The following is a 10,327-nucleotide window of genomic DNA, read 5'->3' as shown; positions in this document are numbered from 1 at the left end:
TTTGGGGCGTGGTCACGAGGAGGGGCGGGGTCACGAGGAGGAGGGGCCAGGTCACAGAGCAAAACTTTGCACATTGCAGCTTTCACAGCATGTCGTCTTTTACCAGGCATTTCCTTAACGCCCTTCTCCCCTCGTCTAATCTAGTTTTCTCTTGTTTTTCTGTTCGACACCCGGTGGTTTTCTGATTTGTTGTTGCCCCACGTAGGACGAGAGCCGGGGCTTCAGCTCAGCATCTAGAGGGCTCCATTTCAAAACTGCCATCTTTGGGTGTTTCTGCTTTGTTTTTTGCCCGGGAAACTGAGCGGCTGACCGATGGCCTCCTTGGTGATTTGTAGCATTAGCACAGGTTCACGTTCCGTTTCCCTCGACACTGAGACAGGAGACGACCGCCGCGTCTGGAGCGCTGCTGATGTGACGCCTCTCCCTTCGGTTGTGTGAAGAACTCTCAACAACTTTTAACACGTTTTACTCCGCCGTCATTTAACTGATGATTTCATCCAGAGATCACTGACATCTCGACCAACCAGCCAACCAACCGTGAGAGGAGGTCAGAGGTCAGAGCCGCGGCAAGCTGACTTTGACTTCATGAGTCGACTCCTTCTGACGCTGAACTGACCCCGTTCCAGATGTAGACGCGAGCGTTGGATTTTTAATTAGCAGAACGTCGTTAGCGGTTGGTCTCTGATGTAAAAACTGTGTTGAAGGTTCTGATCAGTGTTCTGCTGGGAACTGAAGCCTAGTCCTTTAGATGGCCTGATCAGTGTTCTGCTGGGAACTGAAGCCCAGTCCTCTAGAAGTCCTGGTCAGAGTTGTGCTGGGAACTGAAGCGCAGTCCTCTAGAAGGCCTGATAAGAGTTCTGCTTGGAACTGAAGCCCAGTTCTCTAGAAGTCCTGGTCAGAGTTCTGCTGGGAACTGAAGCCCAGTCCTCTAGAAGGCCTGATCAGAGTTGTGCTGGGAACTGAAGCCCAGTCCTCTAGAAGGCCTGATCAGAGTTCTGCTGGGAACTGAAGCCCAGTCCTCTAGAAGGCCTGATCAGAGTTCTGCTTGGAAGTGAAGCCCAGTCCTCTGGAAGGCCTGATCAGAGTTCTGCTGGGAACTGAAGCCCAGTCCTCTGGAAGGCCTGATCAGAGTTCTGCTGGGAACTGAAGCCCAGTCCTCTGGAAGGCCTGATCAGAGTTCTGCTGGGAACTGAAGCCCAGTCCTCTAGAAGGCCTGATCAGAGTTGTGCTGGGAACTTAAGCCCAGTCCTCTGGAAGGCCTGGTCAGAGTTCTGCTGGGAACTGAAGGCCAGTCCTCTGGTAGGCCTGATCAGGGTTGTGCTGGGAACTGAAGCCCAGTCCTCTAGAAGGCCTGATCAGAGTTGTGCTGGGAACTGAAGCCCAGTCCTCTGGAAGGCCTGATCAGAGTTCTGCTTGGAAGTGAAGCCCAGTCCTCTGGAAGGCCTGATCAGAGTTCTGCTGGGAAGTGAAGCCCAGTCCTCTAGAAGGCCTGATCAGAGTTCTGCTGGGAACTGAAGCCCAGTCCTGTAGAAGGCCTGATCAGAGTTCTTCTGGGAACTGAAGCCCAGTCCTCTAGAAGGCCTGGGATGTGGAAGGTGGAAGCCAGACACAGTTACCAGTGTCTCCCCGACAGCTGGACGTTATTTTCTGAGAGGATGAAGAAGGAACTGCCATTTCCAGGCATCTGGTTTGTCTATAAAATGCAGATGCAAAAATAGAGACGATTATTGTACAATGAGATTTAACCCTGGGGAAACTGCCTATTTTGTTATAATAAAATCTATATTGAACTTTACTTAAGCACTACTACTATGGGAATAATTTTCTTTGCATTGTTAATCGTAAATGAATAGAAAAGTATAAAGATATTTGAATATGAATATATATTTTTCTTTTTCTTTTATCACCACCTCCTCTGTATTTTAATTTTCTTTTTTAAGCATAATAAAAATTTAACAAACAAACAGGAACGTGTTTGGTGCTCTGTCCTGCTGATTAACCTGTTGTGACAGCTGGCAGTGATGAGGATGAGGAAGACTCTGCAGTTGAAACCGCATTCATCTGGGATGAAGACTGTCTAGATTTAAAGAGTCTGATTTAACCCGTTTTATATATATATATATATGGTGGCACGGTGGTGCAGTAATTAGCATGGTCACAAGAAGGTCCTGGGTTCGAGCCCCGGGGTAGTCCAACCTTGGGGGTCATCCCAGGTCGTCCTCTGTGTGGAGTTTGCATGTTCTCCCCGTGTCTGTGGGTTTCCGTACTAAATTGTCTGTAGGTGTGTGTGTGTGTGTGTGAGTGTGAGTGTCAGTATGTGTGTGAGTGTGTGAGTGAGTGTGATGGCCTTGCAGTCTATCCAGGGTGTCTCCCCACCTGCCACCCAATGACTCCAGGATCCCTGAGAGCAGGATAAGCGGTTCAGGTAATATATATATATACACACACACACACACATACAGTGCATCTGGAAAGTAGTCAAACCACTTCACTTTCCCCACATTTGTTATGTTCCAGCCTTATTCCAAAATGGATTAAATTCCTTTTTTTTCCTCATCAATCTACACACAATACCCCATAATGACAAAGTGGAAAAGGTTTTGTAGAAATTTTTTGCAAATTTATTAAAAATAAAAAACTGAAATATTGCATGTACATAAGTATTCACACCCTTTACTATGACACTCAATTGAGCTCAGGTTCATCCTGTTTCCACTGATCATCCTTGAGATGTTTCTACATCTTGATTGGAGTCCACCTGTAGTAAATTCACTTGATGGGACATGATTTGGAAAGGCACACACCTGTCTATATAAGGTCCCACTGTTGACAGTTCAAGTCAGAGCAGAAACCAAGCCATGAAGTCAAAGGAATTGTCTGTGGACCTCCGAGACAGGATTGTATCGAGGCACAGATCTGGGGAAGGGTACAAAAAAATGTCTACAGCTTTGAAGGTCCCGAAGAGCACAGTGGTCTCCATCATTCGTAAATGGAAGAAGTCTGGATCCACCAGGACTCTTCCTAGAGCTGGCCACCCAGCCAAACTGAGCAATCGGGGGAGAAGGGCCTTGGTCAGGGAGGTGACCAAGAACCTGATGGTCACTCTGACAGAGCTCCAACGTTCCTCTGTGGAGATGGGAGAACCTTCCAGAAGGACAACCATCTCTGCAGCACTCCACCAATCAGGCCTTTATGGTAGAGTGGCCAGACGGAAGCCTCTGCTCAGTAAAAGGCACATGACAGCCCACTTGGAGTTTGCCAGAAAGCACCTAAAGGACTCTCAGACCATGAGAAACAAGATTCTCTGGTCTGATGAAACCAAGATTGAACTCTTTGGCCTGAATGCCAAACGTCACGTCTGGAGGAAACCAGGCACCTCTCATCACCTTGCTAATACCATCCCTACAGTGAAGCATGGTGGTGGCAGCATCATGCTGTGGGGATGTTCTTCAGCAGCAGGAACTGGGAGACTAGTCAGGATCGAGGGAAAGATGAATGGAGCAAAGTACAGAGAGATCCTTGATGAAAACCTGCTCCAGAGCGCTCAGGACCTCAGACTGGGGCGAAGGTTTACCTTTCAACATGACAACGACCCTAAGCACACAGCCAAGACAACGAAGGAGTGGCTTCGGGACAAGTCTGTGAATGTCCTTGAGTGGCCCAGCCAGAGCCCAGACTTGAACCCCATTGAACACCTCTGGAAAGACCTGAAAATAGCTGTGCAGCGACACTCCCCATCTAACCTTACAGAGCTGGAGAGGATCTGCAGAGAAGAATGGGAGAAATACCCCAAATATAGGTGTGCCAAGCTTGTAGCTTCATACCCAAGAAGACTTGAGGCTGTAATCGCTGCTGCCAAGGGTGCCTCAACCAAGTACTGAGTAAAGGCTGTGAATACTTACTATGTACATGCAATATTTCAGTTTTTTATTTTTAATAAATTTGCAAAAATTTCTACAAAACCTTTTTCACTTTGTCATTATGGGGTATTGTCTGTAGATTGATGGGAGAAAAAAGGAATTTAATCCATTTTGGAATAAGGCTGTAACATAACACAATGTGGGGAAAGTGAAGGGGTGTGACTACTTTCCGGATGCACTGTATATATATATAAATGTGTGTGTGTGTGTGTGTGTAATCACACATATATTTATATAATAGTGTATTCCATACTATTGTGATATTTTCCATATCTTTAAGCATGTGACAGTAAAAATGAAAGCCTAAACTGAAAATGTTTGTGAACACAAACACAAATAGCTTCCCTGAGTAGAGACGCTCAGATGCTGCCCCTGCATGTAACTTCATCCTGCCCCGTCGCCGGGCACTTACACAGCTCATGTTGGACGTGCAGGGGCAGTATTCACCACTGACACCTTTATCAAACCCTCCCGCAGGTCACCCGGCCCGGGTCACCCGGCCCGGGTCACCCGGCCCGGGGCCTCGTGTGGGCAAATCTGTTCTTACACACCCGTGGACTTTTTTAGCCCTGAAGACTGACAGTCAGCAGCAAAGCATGAGGGGTATTTGTGAGTCCTTCCTCCACTTCCTGTGGCTGCCCCCTTAATTCACTACAACATGCCATTTAAGGAGCATTCAGGGAGCAGCAGGTGTGTATCCCCCCCCCCACAAAGTTATTAAACTTTGAAAATCCAACGTTCTAGTTAATGGTCACGCCCATATTTGCATATTAAACCGGTCATTAGTTTGGATGGTTTGTCAATGCATTGTTTACAAGGGTGGGGGTACCTACAGTCACTGTATTGTTGATAAGGGTGGGGTACCTGCAGTCACTGTATTGTTTATAAGGGTGGGGGTACCTGCAGTCACTGGATTGTTTATAAGGGTGGGGACACCTGCAGTGACTGTATTGTTTATAGGGTGGGGTACCTGCAGTCACTGTATTGTTTATAAGGGTGGGGACACCTGCAGTGACTGTATTGTTTATAAGGGTGGGGAACCTGCAGTGACTGTAGTGTTTATAGGGTGGGGAACCTGCAGTGACTGTAGTGTTTATAAGGGTGGGGGAACCTGCAGTGACTGTAGTGTTTATAAGGGTGGGGACACCTGCAGTGACTGTATTGTTTATAAGGGTGGGGAACCTGCAGTGACTGTAGTGTTTATAAGGGTGGGGTACCTGCAGTGACTGTATTGTTTATAAGGGTGGGGAACCTGCAGTGACTGTAGTGTTTATAGGGTGGGGAACCTGCAGTGACTGTAGTGTTTATAAGGGTGGGGGAACCTGCAGTGACTGTAGTGTTTAAAGGGGTGGGGGTACCTGCAGTGACTGTAGTGTTTATAAGGGTGGGGTACCTGCAGTGACTGTAGTGTTTATAAGGGTGGGGGAACCTGCAGTGACTGTAGTGTTTAAAGGGGTGGGGGTACCTGCAGTGACTGTAGTGTTTATAAGGGTGGGGGAACCTGCAGTGACTGTAGTGTTTATAAGGGTGGGGGAACCTGCAGTGACTGTAGTGTTTATAAGGGTGGGGTACCTGCAGTGACTGTAGTGTTTATAAGGGTGGGGTACCTGCAGTGACTGTAGTGTTTAAAGGGGTGGGGGTACCTGCAGTGACTGTATTGTTTATAAGGGTGGGGACACCTGCAGTCACTGTATTGTTTATAAGGGTGGGGTACCTGCAGTGACTGTAGTGTTTATAAGGGGTGGGGGAACCTGCAGTGACTGTAGTGTTTATAAGGGTGGGGGAACCTGCAGTGACTGTAGTGTTTATAAGGGTGGGGTACCTGCAGTGACTGTAGTGTTTAAAGGGGTGGGGGTACCTGCAGTGAGGTGAGACTGAAGAGGTCACCTAGATGATGATGATGGAAGGTTCCAGATGAACTGATTCTTCTTAATCTGACTCCCGCAGTGTAAAAACTGTATTTCATGTCCATCAGATTCTGTTACATGAGGACGTCTCCACAAGTATTAACCAAGTAAGAGAAGTCAGATCCAAGCTTGACGAACGTTAATGTTTACAACTCCTCATGGCAACGACACACGTACGCTGCGTGTCGGGCGTGTCAGCTCAGTGTCCACATTCTGAGTAACTGGAGACAAAAGTGTTGTGTCCTCTGCACGGATCATCAACCCTCCCGTGTAACAACGACCCACTGAAAGACGCCGAGACCTGGCAACCTTATGGCGCTCTAGCATAATGTTTTATGTAGCATAATGTATTATTATGTAGCATAATGTATTATGCTACATAATACATTATGCTACATAATAATGTATTATGTAGCATAATGTATTATGTAGCATAATGTATTATTATGTAGCATAATACATTATGCTACATAATAATACATTATATAGCATAATGTATTATGTAGCATAATGTATTATTATGTAGCATAATGTATTATGTAGCATAATGTATTATTATGTAGCATAATACATTATGCTACATAATAATACATTATATAGCATAATGTATTATGTAGCATAATGTATTATTATGTAGCATAATGTATTATGTAGCATAATGTATTATTATGTGGCATAATGTGCCACATAATAATACATTATGCTACATAATACATTATGCTATATAATGTATTATTATGTGGCATAATGTATTATGTAGCATAATGTATTATTATGTGGCATAATACATTATGCCACATAATAATACATTATGCTACATAATACATTATGCTATATAATGTATTATTATGTTTCATAATGTATTATGCCACATAATAATACATTATGCTACATAATACATTATGCCACATAATAATACATTATGCTACATAATACATTATGCCACATAATAATACATTATGCTACATAATACATTATGCTACATAATACATTATGCTACATAATACATTATGCTATATAATGTATTATTATGTAGCATAATGTATTATGCTACATAATACAGCGAAACCTGCCCACGGGAGTTATGGGTTTACGCTCTGCTTAAGTCAAAAGATTAAAAGAAATGCACCCCACCACCAAAAACTAATTACTACATCTTCTTCATTCTAAGTACATTTGTTAAATTGGAAACCTGGCAGTGAAATAGAGCCGTTCCTCATTGTGAAGTGGAATATATAACAACAGTCCAACATGTGGGTAATGGGCCACACAATTAATGGCGTCTCTGCATCACTGTAGACTTACACTTAGACTGCTTTTACTGTCGTCATTGCCTCGTATGCATGTCTCATACATACAAGGGGACGAAATTACGTTTCGCAAGGACCTCAGTGCCACACAAAAACAAATAACACAATAAATATTAAAAACAAAAAGTGCATTAAAAAAGAATTACTTCGCAGACCTAAACATCACAAGCACACCTGACACAGACAGTGAGTGAGAAGGTCAAAAGTCATTTTGTGGGAGGTCCAAGTGTTCAGGCAGGCTGTTGAGGAACCTCAGCCTGAGGAATGAACCTGTTGCATAGTCCGGTGGAGGCAGCATGGATGCTCCAGTACCTCCTGCCAGAGGGTTGGAGGGTGAAGTGGATGTGGGAAGGGTGGGCGGGGTCCTTCACGATGCTGAGAGCCTTCCGGAGGCACCGTGCAGCATAGATGGCCTGGATGGATGGGAGAGCAGGTCCTATGATCTGTCCAGCTGTCTTCACTATCCGCTGTAGGGATCTGCGGTCGGAGGCCTTGCAGTTCCCATGGCAGACAGAGAGACAGCTGGTCAGGATGCTCTCTGTGGTGCCTCTGTAGAATGTGATGAGGATGGGCCCACTGACTTCCGGTTTCTACTGCAGCGGTCATACCAGTTTCCTGTTTGTTGGCGTTTGCTACTGGCAATGGCATGTTTTTCGCGATGCCTGCAAGATTTACCATGGATAAAGGTCAACCACATGCACACAACTGTCCACGCACTTCCACCTGCACCTCCCAGCACACGGGGGAAGAGTTGCAACTCGTACATATCAAGTTACATACACATGCTTAAATTAAGTTTGAGTTAAAACAAATAAAAAGGTTATAAATGCAGCTGTGAGAACAGTACTTTCCTCATATTTTCGGGTGTTTGATTAGAAAGAGAACTTATTTTAATTGTAATTATAACTATTCTAGTAATCTGTTAACACCCTCTGTTGCTCCATCTCAACTGTGGATGTAACTTGACATGTACAACTTGGAACTCTTCCCCCGTTTGCTGTCAGGTGCAGGTGAAAGTTTGCTGGTAGGTGCAGTTTGCTTGCAGGTCCAGGTGAAAGTTTGCTGGCAGGTGCAGGTGAAAGTTTGCTGGCAGGTGCAGGTGAGAGTTTGCTGGCAGGTGCAGGTGAAAGTGTGCTGGTGGGTGCAGGTGAAAGTGTGCTGATAGGTGCAGGTGAAAGTGTGCTGGTAGGTCCAGGTGAAAGTGTGCTGATAGGTGCAGGTGAAAGTGTGCTGATAGGTGCAGGTGAAAGTTTGCTGGTAGGTGCAGGTGAGAGTGTGCTGGCAGGTGCAGGTGAGAGTTTGCTGGCAGGTGAGAGTTTGCTGGTAGGTGCAGGTGAAAGTTTGCTGGCAGTCGCAGGTGAGAGTTTGCTGGCAGGTGAGAGTTTGCTGGTAGGTGCACGTGAGAGTTTGCTGGTAGGTGCACGTGAGAGTTTGCTGGCAGGTGCAGGTGAGAGTTTGCTGGCAGGTGCAGGTGAGAGTTTGCTGGCAGGTGAGAGTTTGCTGGTAGGTGCAGGTGAAAGTTTGCTGGCAGTCGCAGGTGAGAGTTTGCTGGCAGTCGCAGGTGAGAGTTTGCTGGTAGGTGCAGGTGAGAGTTTGCTGGCAGGTGCAGGTGAGAGTTTGCTGGCAGGTGCACGTGAGAGTTTGCTGGCAGTCGCAGGTGAGAGTTTGCTGGCAGGTGCACGTGAGAGTTTGCTGGTGGGTGCAGGTGAAAGTGTGCTGGCAGGTGCAGGTGAAAGTGTGCTGATAGGTGCAGGTGAGAGTTTGCTGGCAGGTGCAGGTGAAAGTGTGCTGATAGGTGCAGGTGAGAGTTTGCTGGCAGGTGCAGGTGAGAGTGTGCTGGTAGGTGCAGGTGAGAGTTTGCTGGCAGGTGCAGGTGAAAGTGTGCTGGTAGGTGCAGGTGAGAGTGTGCTGGTAGGTGCACGTGAGAGTGTGCTGGTAGGTGCAGGTGAAAGTGTGCTGGTGGGTGCAGGTGAAAGTGTGCTGGTGGGTGCAGGTGAAAGTGTGCTGATAGGTGCAGGTGAAAGTGTGCTGGTAGGTCCAGGTGAAAGTGTGCTGATAGGTGCAGGTGAAAGTGTGCTGGTAGGTCCAGGTGAAAGTGTGCTGATAGGTGCAGGTGAAAGTGTGCTGATAGGTGCAGGTGAGAGTGTGCTGGCAGGTGCAGGTGAAAGTGTGCTGGTGGGTGCAGGTGAAAGTGTGCTGATAGGTGCAGGTGAAAGTGTGCTGGTAGGTCCAGGTGAAAGTGTGCTGATAGGTGCAGGTGAAAGTGTGCTGGTAGGTCCAGGTGAAAGTGTGCTGATAGGTGCAGGTGAAAGTGTGCTGATAGGTGCAGGTGAAAGTTTGCTGGTAGGTGCAGGTGAGAGTGTGCTGGCAGGTGCAGGTGAGAGTTTGCTGGCAGGTGAGAGTTTGCTGGTAGGTGCAGGTGAAAGTTTGCTGGCAGTCGCAGGTGAGAGTTTGCTGGCAGGTGAGAGTTTGCTGGTAGGTGCACGTGAGAGTTTGCTGGTAGGTGCAGGTGAGAGTTTGCTGGCAGGTGCAGGTGAGAGTTTGCTGGCAGGTGCAGGTGAGAGTTTGCTGGCAGGTGAGAGTTTGCTGGTAGGTGCAGGTGAAAGTTTGCTGGCAGTCGCAGGTGAGAGTTTGCTGGCAGTCGCAGGTGAGAGTTTGCTGGTAGGTGCAGGTGAGAGTTTGCTGGCAGGTGCAGGTGAGAGTTTGCTGGCAGGTGCACGTGAGAGTTTGCTGGCAGTCGCAGGTGAGAGTTTGCTGGCAGGTGCACGTGAGAGTTTGCTGGTGGGTGCAGGTGAAAGTGTGCTGGCAGGTGCAGGTGAAAGTGTGCTGATAGGTGCAGGTGAGAGTTTGCTGGCAGGTGCAGGTGAAAGTGTGCTGATAGGTGCAGGTGAGAGTTTGCTGGCAGGTGCAGGTGAGAGTGTGCTGGTAGGTGCAGGTGAGAGTTTGCTGGCAGGTGCAGGTGAAAGTGTGCTGGTAGGTGCAGGTGAGAGTGTGCTGGTAGGTGCAGGTGAGAGTGTGCTGGTGGGTGCAGGTGAAAGTGTGCTGGTGGGTGCAGGTGAAAGTGTGCTGGTGGGTGCAGGTGAAAGTGTGCTGGTAGGTGCAGGTGAAAGTGTGCTGGCAGGTGCAGGTGAAAGTTTGCTGGCAGGTGCAGGTGAAAGTGTGCTGATAGGTGCAGGTGAAAGTGTGCTGG

This window comes from Lampris incognitus, chromosome 14 (assembly GCF_029633865.1).
Source record: "Lampris incognitus isolate fLamInc1 chromosome 14, fLamInc1.hap2, whole genome shotgun sequence".
Classification (NCBI taxonomy): domain Eukaryota; kingdom Metazoa; phylum Chordata; class Actinopteri; order Lampriformes; family Lampridae; genus Lampris; species Lampris incognitus.
Note: the sequence above shows the minus strand (reverse complement) of the source record.